This window comes from Amblyomma maculatum, chromosome 1, assembly GCF_055883805.1.
Source record: "Amblyomma maculatum isolate TAMU_Amacu chromosome 1, ASM5588380v1, whole genome shotgun sequence".
NCBI classification, from domain to species: Eukaryota; Metazoa; Arthropoda; class Arachnida; order Ixodida; family Ixodidae; genus Amblyomma; species Amblyomma maculatum.
The window spans coordinates 280,400,491-280,412,260 of record NC_139344.1 but is presented as its reverse complement, the minus strand read 5'-3'; the positions used below and the strand labels follow the sequence as shown (position 1 = coordinate 280,412,260).

At 42.5% G+C, this 11,770-nt stretch overlaps 1 protein-coding gene and 1 long non-coding RNA gene across 6 annotated transcripts in view; one reads left to right on the top strand and one right to left on the bottom strand.

The window, feature by feature from the left end:
* Positions 1-467: 467 nt before the first annotated feature.
* On the bottom strand, positions 468-11,235 carry LOC146206670 (uncharacterized). The gene is made up of 2 exons (XR_014704489.1): positions 11,148-11,235; positions 468-4,184 (listed from the first exon to the last, which is right to left on the bottom strand). It is a non-coding gene; the product is annotated as an uncharacterized LOC146206670 (long non-coding RNA).
* The window catches only part of LOC146206668 (uncharacterized), a 146,955-nt gene continuing 141,700 nt past the window's right edge, over positions 6,516-11,770 (top strand). For 4 of the 5 annotated variants that reach the window (XM_084591456.1, XM_084591455.1, XM_084591451.1 and 1 more), the window contains exon 1: positions 6,690-6,964. The gene's annotated coding sequence lies outside the window, so the exon portion shown is untranslated. The other variant, XM_084591453.1, reaches the window with a different exon arrangement.

The window sequence follows — 11,770 nt, the reverse complement described above, 5'->3', positions numbered from 1 at the left end:
TGTGACGCATATCAAGGGTCAACAGAAAGCCATGTGGAGCCAGTGTGATATTCTTCATGAAGGCTAAAGTAAAATTGTACAACAGCTGCTGTACCATGCAGAAAAAAATTGATCATTTAGTGTATGATTAACTGACCATGAATAGCATCTTACTCAGAGTATGATGTGATATATATCTGGTTTAGCATCCCAAAATAACTACGGCTATGAGGAACACAATAGTTGAGGGCTCCGGTATAATTTCGACCACCTGGGGTTCTTTTACATGCACTGACACCGCACGGTGCATGACAGCCTATTGTTTCGCCTCTATTGAAATGCCTCTGCTGTGGCTGGAACCAAATCTGCATCTTTGGGTTCAGCAGCCAAGCACTCTAACTACTGAGCCAGCACAACGGGGCCAAGTATCAAAATGCATGCCATTACATTTCCTTCTAGCCTGTGGTTTTCTTCACAGAACTAATGTATACAAGAAAAAGTAAATATAGTTTTATTGCACATTATATTCACATTTCAGCAAACATTCTCTAGGAAAAAATTTCTCATAATGTTTGCATGGGAACCATGAACATCTTACAAAAACAAAACAATACACTTACTCCACTCCAATTGTTAATGGGCAAGGTTGCATCTATGCTACTACACTGCACTTATCACAAAACCACAAGCCCCATCTGCTTTGGCCAATCACTTGATGAAACTAACGGAGACAGATGTCGCACACCACAGACTGGTCGTCTCGCAACATATCTCTGCATATGTTACATTTCAATTTCATGCCTTTCCACTTAGCTTCAACTGTTGCCAGCATTACTAGTTACCCATCTTTTCTGAAATTCCTTTTTTATGCTGTTGGGATCAGCATCCTTGTTAACGATGGTCTCTGGAATTTTCGATGCTATCATTTTCACATCTTCCTCATCTGGAAGAACGAAGGAAATGACAAGCGTTGAGCAGAAAAAAAATTAGGGAGACTCCTAATCTCCACCTTTAAGGGTATGGTGTGCCAGCATTAATGGTTCTTGTCTGCAGATCCCACTGTGGATTCCCGTTAATTTACATGCCCTTTGCTACAAACATAATTACTAATTCCTTAATTCATGTGTCTGTTATCTCAGATATACTCATTAGCATACGGTCGTAGGCTGCCCTGTTAGGTGATAGACAACCTGGCATAGACCTCTGTAAGCCTCAACCTTTCTTAATTTGAGCTGAAATGTCGCAGAACATATTTCAAATATAACTTTGTAAGCTTGACTTAACAGCTCCTGCCATGTCGTGTGGCCTCGTGACATTTGGCTCATGGCACTTTTGGCTTGTGTACAGGGGTCATCTGTTAAATACTGGTTAACATGCATGACAAATACATTTTCACACAAACTGGTGACAAATGGTCAAGTGGTGCACTGCAGATTCTGAAATGTATACCTAATATGCATGCAAGGATCGCACCATCACATAACATGATCAAGAGTTCTATCAGTACCTGTAGTTACATAGCATTTCAATGCCCACTAAAGGACCACCTCAGACAATGGTTGTTGTTACCACAAGACCTGTTCTAACAGCGTACTGACACCATTCCACTGAGCGATGGACATGTATATGCACACCCTAGATAGCTCATGATTGTGGATCTCATTTATTTCTACGACTTCCAAGGAGTTCCTGTCGTCAGAAACCCTACACTTTATGAAATCGGGACAGTTGTCTTGAAAGGTGATGAAAAGAAATAACTAGGTTACCTTGATGCAATGCTAAATTACAGAGGGTGAATATGCTGCATGAAGATACCAAGAAGCTTGTACAAAGAAAAGTGAGAGTGAAATGGCAGGATTTTTGAAACAATGAAATAAACTACAAACTATACTTGTCAAACCTGTCATTAAGGAATGGAAATCATGCAGTAATCAAAAACACAACATGGAGGCCATTTTAGGTCATCTTCACAAAACACATATCCACACCTCACACACAGCTTCATACTTATGAAAGAGGACAAACCAATATGCAAGGAGTGTGGAGATGAACTAACAATAAACCATATCTTACACGTGCGCCAGAGTCGAGAAAATAAGAGGAAACGTTTTGTACAATTTTGCAACAGATCCTTTTCCATACCAGCATGATTCTAGGAGAGACGTGCAAATTTCCTGCATTTTTGGTTTCCTAAAATGTTCCTAAACAAGCTACATCCTAAACAACATTTTAGTCATTACACACAAAATAAATACATTACACCTTGTTCTTGGTGCATGGCAGAATTAGTTGCTTATGCACCATAAAAATCAATACAATGCTGTAAGGTATACCTTGGTTAGCTATGTAATATGAGACAAGCTTTCGGTCTGGTGTGGTCCTTATTCACGTGACAGCGCTGTCATGCGGGTCTATGTCCCAGCGATCGGAAAGTGACCTATTCCAATAATTCTACAAACTGAAGGCGATTCTACAGATTTCTAAAGACTGGAGTGCTCAACTGTCTTATCAACGTCCGCCTGCTTTGACAGCCTGGAGTGAAACTGTTGAAGAGAATACATTTTTTAACATTTAACGCGTTTCTGAAGGCGTTGCTTTAAATTACGGGGCCCACAAAAAGCAGCTGAATGTCAAACGCCGCCTAGGTAGGCTTTCTAGCTAGACAGCGGTGTAACGTGGAAAATCGCTCCGCCGGTCCATCGCTGGCGCCGCTGACTTGACAGGCGAACTGTTCAAACTTATAGCTACAGACCACACCTGAAACACTGAATTGCGCATGATCAAGGCAGAATTTCTCTAACACTGAGCACTGGTAGCTATCGATTTCGCGCCCAATATTGTGAAAATCTGTCCTCTCTTCGATCATTGATACGTCCACGGTTGAACATTTATGCGCCTCGGGGTAGGCCAGCCGTTGGAACATGGATGCGTGGTTATAGCAACGATCACTTGCATGGCACACTTTGCAAAATTCCAAGAGTCAGCTTCTGCAACGAAATGTGCAGCTCACATTTTCTACCGCATACCTAAGTCCGGCGATGCATGCATATCGATCCCGATCGTTTCAAAGCTGCGCGGCCGTTCAGTCGGGTCACGCTAACCTCGAGCATGCGGAGGTTTAAACTACATGTACGCAAAATTCAACGACAAGAAAAAGATGCAGGCTAAGCACAAAGAACATTGCTGTTCACATGGAAATCGGATCATTCGTGCTTCCGTCTTTCCGGTTGTGCACTCTTGCGGTGCGGTGCAGTAGGTCTCCGCCTCGACGAGTCGATGTGCAGCTCGCCGCAGTAGCAGCGCAGGCCTCTAGTAGATTCGGCATGTCTTCTGCCACGACTCTGAGGTAGAATTTAAACGAAGAATTTAGCTAGAAACATCCTGTTTCCTCGGTCTGCATGTGAGGAACAAGCATAATGCCATTTCACATACATACTTTGGACTGCTGAATGTTCTGCACGGCGAGGTGCGTGTGTGTTGTGCCAGCGCTAGATCTTCGGAGGTCGATGCACGACCTAAGACAGCGTAAATGCTAGGAATAGCTCGCTCGCATTACGGGCAGATCGAGGTGATAGTTTAGAGCGAAGCGAAAGCTGCTCGTGAATGTGCGTATCTCGATGCCAGCTGGTGGAGCTGGTGCAGTACGTAGCATCGCCTGCAGCTATGTGCGTGACAGCGATGCTTGCCGTACACAACCCTAAGTGAAGACCGTATTCTATGTTAGAACGGATGCACTCTTCGTAGCACCTCATCGAGAGTCCGGCTAGGTGATATCATAGAGCATAAGATCATTCACGCGTAGCAAGCGGAATGTGGCCGCGTTCGACGTGCATATAGCCATGAGCCTGTATATCGACGTCCGCCGTATCTTTACGAGAATCGAATGGATACGTCGGACGTACCTTTAGACACTTCGTACAAAATATATATAAACAACTGTTCACAAAGAAGCTGACTTTGCGCCTACGAAGGCAGTCGTTGTTTGTTAAGAGCTGGTGCATTATTTTAAGACCATGAATATAGGCATGCAACAGCGTTTCGTGTCTGATCTTTGTAAAGCACATTTATTAATAAATATATGTGCGGCGCGTTTCCAGACGAACCCCCACGTCTAGGAGGCAAGTCGCCCAAGTGGCTTTTTGGTTGTCCTTTTCGTTTTTTGGTGAACTTCTTGTACCACACCCCGACATCACGCTGCATGGCGGCTGCAAAAAAAAAAAAAAAAAACAAAAAAAAAAAAAAACAAAAATTCCAAGTGAACAAAGATGCAACTGCATATGATGCACGAGTTCCATTTTTGGCACTGCTATATTCATTCTGCATGCATATTATACCCCAACATGTATGTATAGCCAGGACTATATGGCCAAAAATCTCTATTAATGCTTGTTCCTGGGTCGGCTAGTAATGTAGCTATTCTGGCAGTCAAAGAGACATATCCACTTGCCGAGGTTGTCATAAACAAAGTTAACCAAGCATAGCGTGTGGGACATTTTACATCATTCACATACAACTGTGAAAGCTCTCCATGTTTGAAATTCCCATGCTTGATTGCCCAATACTGTTGCTGCATTATGTCGGTCAAGCGAAACCATCATTTCTTCCAATCAAAGCTGGGAAGAGCCTGTAACTATTTTGCTGTTCTGTACTTCGTGTTTGGGGTCTGGTTGGACAGAAAAACTAGATTGTGTACATTCAGATGTTTCCAGTAGGCACATAAGCTGTTTATGCATACATACTGATATGTGGGAATGTATAACTTCTGCACTATATGCAACACATTCAAGGTAAAGGAGTCAAGTATGAAAAGCCAGGCATAAAGTCAACTTGTCTTGTGCTTCTTCATAATGAAAACATCAACTGAAAACAAGGTATCACGGCTTAGCAGAGCTTTGCTACAGGCACCAGAGAAACAGTCAGGCAAAAAAAAAATAGCCAAAGATAGAAGTGACTATAGTCTTTATTATCAGTCATGAACTAGCAAACATTCTTGGAAATAGGAAACCGTTCTGGTACTGTAATTACACCTCATATTACTTTCACCGGCAGAACTTTTGCATGATATTTTTTATATAGCATGTGATTAATGACTTCCAAGCAAGGCTGAGAGTGAGGAATAGTATATTGTGGCAAAATGCCTAGTACAGGCTGTAGAAATGAGCTTCAGTTTACCTGTGGGCGAGTAATAGCAAGCTGTAAGAAAATGCACAAAGTACAGAAATCTTGCCTCAGCAAGATTCATACTTCTTACCCTTACAGAAATAAAAGCTGCTAATTAAGCCAGACTCCGCCTACTTTGCAGAATTTTGCACTTCTTGAGATGGCCAATGGCCACCAGTGCCTTGTTTTGTATCTGAAAGCCACGCAGCAAATGAAAATACCACAAACTTTGTATGCAGCACCTTGCATTGAATCACAATAATAAGTAGCTTTAGACATTCATTTAATTTTCGCATGCACGTTCAGCAGCACCTAGGCCATTATAAAACTGCTTTGCTGAACAGCAAAATTTGGTTTTATACCATGTATGTCAGCTGTCAGCTTTTCTACGTGCCATACAACGAAAGATGAAAAATAGCTGGACAATATATATTAGTGCTGTCCTGAAGTGAAGAAAATTTTCATGACTCTCACCAAGAGTATAGAAAAATGCTGTTAATTTTTATTCCTGCAACAGTCTTTAACTGTCTCTCTTTCCACACAGGACAAGAATAAACATCACAGCACCATATAGTAGGTGTGGACAAGCAGGAAACTTTATCCATCTTGCTTGTATTTCTCAGCAATTTCTGCGTGCTCACGCTGATTGCTTCGCTGGTGAAAGCATGTTTAGAATAATTGCTTACACAACAATGTATAAATCTTACAACCGCTAATGGTGACACGCTGGCCTAGGCAGACAACGAGAACCATCGACAGCTGATTGGTAAGCACTGGCCGTGGTTCTTGAAACTTGCATTTAGCAGAAATGGCCGGAGGGAAAATTGTTAAGTACTTATAATATCATATTAAGCTGTACTGACGGAGGCCAAACAACACAATTTGCAAACCTTCTGAAGACGTGGAAAGACCGCTCGCTACTACCTTCATCATGCGAAAACAGCTGTAACGCATAGCCAAAGTCGCCCGAGCAAGAACTTGGTGCTCCTGAACGAGAGCAGACAACCTACTTCACCAAATCTAGCTTTCACAGCGCTATCCAACACTTGCCATTGACAAAACACTCGAAATAAAGCCTCGTGTTCCACGTGCAACTCGCCGTCGACGGTCAGCCAGCGGATCGCAACGGCCAACTGTTTTCGCCGTTCACACCTCGACGGCACCCCAACATCTTGTATCGCGTTCTAGTTGAGTTGCCGAAGTTGGAAGCCGAGCACAACACCACATTTCCAACAAATTAAGCGCAAATATGAAGAGAATAAAGGTCAAAACCGCATGCCTGCAAGCAATGCTAGCAGAAACCAAGCCACCAAATTGACCCGGAAGTCAAAATTCACGTGACAAAGCCTTGCCGCAACGCAATGTCCGCAACGCGCTTTTTGAAGGCTGAAAGGCTACCCGTTTTCATAAATACGTATGAATTATCGCTTAGAATCTAAAAATACATCTAAGTATATAAATCAAACATGCTCTGCAAACGCGTTTGCAGAGCGTCTGTGAGCAGAGCTAGTAACCGGCCAAATAATTGGTTTTCTCAAAAGGTAGGCTGAACTGTGCCGTTTTCCACCAGTACTTAAGTAATTTCTTATTTCTGCCAGAACTGTGCCCTCCAGGTGCGGATCTTCTGAAAAAAATGTAATCTCCGAAATGAGTTTCCAGAACCACCCTTGCTGGTGCGTTCGAGCATTGGTGTTCGCTACAGGCGCAAGCGAAGTGAACGCGGCGAGATCGAGACTGACTGAGGGCGCTCACAACTTTAGAAAGTTACCTTGGAGCGCATTGAACAGCTAAAGAATATTTACCACGAGGCGCAGCAACGGCACAAGTGCGTACTTTCATTTTGCTAGCTGTTCTGTGGCATGCCAAGCGCTTAGGTGGAAGTCTTCCCTTATAGCCCTAGCTGTCGTTTCCCGCCCAGTTGTGTTGCAGAGCAGTGGTTTGCTATTTATGGGTGCTCATTTGTTGCTCGCTAAAGGCATCTGCTGACCGATGCCTTTACCGTGGAACTGCACCGACCGACTGCTAGCGCACTGAGGGTCATTCTGTGGCCTTGCAGGTGCTACTCTAAGCACTAGGCGATTCCGAAAAGCTGGGCTATCGCCGTTGACACATGCCGTTCAATTTCGCTTATTTGACAGTATGTTACCTGTGTTCACTTTTGTCATTGAAATGGCAGTATGCAGCTTGGCTTCTTAATATGTGGCAGCAGTGTATGCAACAATTGTATTAGGTGGACTACAGTATGTTGATTGCGGCTGTATGACTCAATAGTAGACGACTGTTTACAACTGTGTGATTGTGGTACGATTCCTGGTAGGTTTGGCTATTATATTTGTATATTCAATATGTAGCTCTTGTGTCCTCATGCACTCTGCAATATCGGTGCATGTTAAGGCACTCTGATGGGCTAGGTGGTTCATATTAAGCGAACGAGTAAAACTGCGCGAAAAACAAGACAGTCCCGTTTTTCGCGCAGTTTTACTCGTTCGCTTAGCATGTTAAGGGACCTCGGAGTGATGGAAAGCCTTCCACGGCGTCCCTCACAGCCTGAGTAGACACGAAACCCTATAAGCCATAAACCATCGTGGTAGTAAAGGTATCAGTGCATTGCATGAAATCACTATGATGAGGAAATTGGTACAAGTATAAAATGTGTTATTTGGTCACTGTTGACATGCGCTTCTGCTTAATCTTGTTAGGTTATGGGCCCAATGCTTGGCTGTGGCTGCTGCTGGGTGCTTGTGCAATGCTTAAACTCTGTGTTTAAGTTTGTGGTGCACGAGGCGGGAATTATAATTAGGATGTGTTTATTTATTCACTTGAAATACGGTTGGTCTCTGCTTAAGGCCCTGCCAGGTAGGCTTTCACAAGACAGATTCTACAAACTAAAGTAAAATTAAAGCACCTTACGTAGAAAAGAGGAATAACAGAAGTACTTTGTACAACCACAGAAAACTAAAATCTGTGTGAGACGTTTAGAGAGAGGTGTACTAAAAACTTGCAGAAACAGAATTTCAGGAAAGGGGAATGGGCTTGAGAGATGGTCTAATTAATAAAGCAGGGAAAAATGTACGAAATAATCCTTAACAAAGCAATTGCTAGTTCAGATTGTAGAGGCTACTTTTGAACAACAACTAGAAGATTCAGCATTAGCAACCGATGTGACCGGGTGGTTCAGCTCGCTTGTTATTAGCGGATAGAAAGAGTATCTGATTGCGTCACTGTGGTATGGATATTTGGTTATCATAGAGGCGTGATTGTCTCATAATGCCCATGTATATGGGAATGGAGGAAGCCAAATTTTGTTAGCATACTTTAGTACTAGTCTAATGCAAGCTTGTTGCAAAGTTGGTTGTGCTAGTACTAGATGAACATATCGTTTGAGGAAAAAGAAGTTCACATATGCAAAGGAAGTAATGCTATTGATCAAATGTTCTTTTTTTACAAAATGCTTAGAAAAGGGCAGCGTAGATGGCAGCAGTGGAATCTGTATGACTTGCATCATCCATACTACAGCATTGCTAGTCTTCCGGATTGTTGAGGTTTGTGTGACCAAAGGATAATATATTGGATACATTTTGGTTCATTGATACTGAAGTTGTTATTTAGTAGGTAATGAAAAAATTTTAGTCACAGCTGCTCTTTGCTGGTTGCTAGTGCTTTGATTCCATATATTGCTATTTTATGCCTGCTTTGAAGAAGCCTTCATTATTTTATGCTATTGTTGTTTCAGTCATGATATACGAGACACAAATTGAGGAAGCCAAACTTTGTTAGCATACTATAGTACTACTCTAATGCAAGCTTGTTGCAAAGTTGGTTGTGCTAGTACTAGATGAACATATCGTTTGAGGAAAAATAAGTTCACATATGCAAAGGAAGTAATGCTATTGATCAAATGTTCTTTTTTTACAAAATGCTTAGAAAAGGGCAGCGTAGATGGCAGCAGTGGAATCTGTACGACTTGCATCATGCATACTACAGCATTGCTAGCCTTCTGGATTGTTGACGTTTGTGTGACCAAAGCATAATATATCGGATGCTGACAAGCCAGACCAAGGCTTTTTTTTTTTTTAATTAAGTGAACTGGAAGATATTGCTAAAAGCATGTCATATCCATCGAAAAGCCAACAAAAAAAAGTTATGCACCTCAAAAAGTTGGGCCTGCGTCCGAAGGCTGCAGCTGGCGCTATTGCCTGTGCCAACCAGGCTCCACTACTGTTCTGAGCTACGGTGCTGGCTGCAGTCTAGTTTAATGACAGTGGTGGTACCCCCAACTCTGGCTGTAGAATAATGTTAGACTGGACCTGTAATAAGCTTGGAGATTCACCCCGCCGGGGTGGCGCAGTGGTTACGGCGCTTGACTACTGTTCCCAAGGACGCGGGATCGAATCCCGGCCTCGACGGCCACTTTTTGATGGAGGTGAAAAGCAAGGCACCCGTGTGCTGTGCAATGTCAGTGCACGTTAAAGAACCCCAGGTGGTCAAAATTTCTGGAGTCCTCCACTACGGTGTCTCTTCTAGCCTGAGTCGCTTTGGAACGTTAAACTCCACAAACCAAACCGACCAGTAAGCTTGGAGATTTAATGTTTGTACTCTATTTGTGAATACTATGTGCTGTGTAGGACCATGAACTAGCTTGATGTAGTCACGGCATGTGCACATGGCACGTTAGTTGTGATATCTCGCCTATGGTTTGGTTTACAGCATTTAACATCCCAAAGCGACTCAGGCAATGAGAGACGCCGTTGTGGAGGGCTCCGGAATTTTCAACCACCTGGGGTTCTTAAACATGCGCTGACATTGCACAGCACGCGGGTGCCTTGCTTTTAGCCTCCATTGAAAAGCAGCCGACGAGGCCGAGATTTGATCACATCCTTGGGCACAGTAGTCGAGCGCCCTAATCATTGTGCCTTTGTTCTAAGGGGTTCAAAGCATTAAGGCAACTCGGTCATTTTTTGTGCCTTCTCACATGTTATTGAAATTCTCGGCAGCTCCTGGGTTTTTGTGCCAAATTTTGGAGCAGAAATGAATTTTAATGTTTCCAGTTTTGTAGTTTCAGTAGAGGAGATTTGTGTGGATGCGTGAGCAACATTACTGGATTCTGCTTTCACTGCAGGGCAAAATTTCGAGCTGGCTCTTTTCTCAGGAAAATTTTGACCCACTTACAGTTTAGCGAAACAAGGCGAACATGATAGGTTTTATGACAGCAGCTGTGACGTCATAAGTTGGCCTTAGACTCGGTATATTTAAAAACTGTTATTGTACCGGGGAGGGGGAAATCTAAGGAATGTGATTCAGTAACATACTCTAAACGAGCTCAGGAGTTGCCTTAGAACGAAAGTAAAAAAAACTTCCAAAGTGGCTTCGTTGATTAGAGGAGGAACAATTAAAGACAATAGAAACAGGTGCAATTGCAGAAATGGTCAACTGGTCGTTTTTGAACCTTTCCTCAATTTTAGTGAACAGACTAGGTTTGGATATATAATGGAACCAGCTGCCGTCTAAAAAAAAAAACTTCTATGGTTTTAGAGAACAGGGCCATTTGAAGTAATTATGAAATCTATCTTATAGAGAAACTCCTGTTTATTGGACATCATTATAAGGCCTTTTCATGGCTGATGACATTGTGGAAGAGGTAGCTTTTGTAATTTTCGATTTTTGGCAACTTTCCTGAGATGCAACTTTGATCGTCAGAATGCCAAGTTTGATGTATCATTAAGTGCATTGAAAGAAAAGTATTATTATACTGGGTACTCGTATAGTCTTTAGTGTGTTTATTATGTATTAAAGTACTATGAGCTAGTAGCACAGCTACAGCTTATTTGTCATTTCACTTGTATCCAGCAGTTAGCCTATATTTACATATGTGTCCTGTGCTCCTCCATCTGCTACACAATGATCTACCATATTTGTTTCTTTCTAGAAATTGCATTGTTGAGAACTCACTTCACGCTATATTCGAACCTTGGTTTCAACATAGCGTGTTTTCTTTTTTCGCTACTCACCAAGGTAGCTCCACCTACTGCTCGCCAGTTTTGAGAAGGCAACTTTTTGGCAACATTGGGGCCTTAAAATGAGGCCAGGTTAAAAATGGGCGTGAAGAAAGGCTGGAAGGTGGGAGTGAAAGAGAAAGGAATAAAAAGGTGTATTCATGGAGGGCTCAGGACTCTCCTGTCCATTGTCATCAGAGCACCTAACTTTATGTGTATCGATAGGCAAAATATGCAGTGTGGCAAGGTGGCTCTAAAGAGGAGTTCAACTATATGATACAACCTTCCTATGCTTTTACATGTGATTTTCAAAGGAATAATCTGCGAGTTTGATATAACCAAAATTCGAAATGACTGGTCAGAAGTAGAAGCAATGCAACAATAAAAAAATGCAGTCTTCAGTGAAGAGGTGAATTGTGGATGAAATGCTTGTAGGAGGTTGTTGATAAAAACTGAAAATAAAAATGGTTCACGAAGAGAGCCTCGTGGTATACCTGAAATAACATAGCAGGTTTTAGAGCGATGGTTGCCAGTTACAGTAAACTGAGTATGGTCTGAGAAGAAGGAAGTAATCCAAGGGAGTGGGATAAGAGTTCAGTCATCAGACAATGGTGTGGGACCCGGTTGAAGGCTTTAGG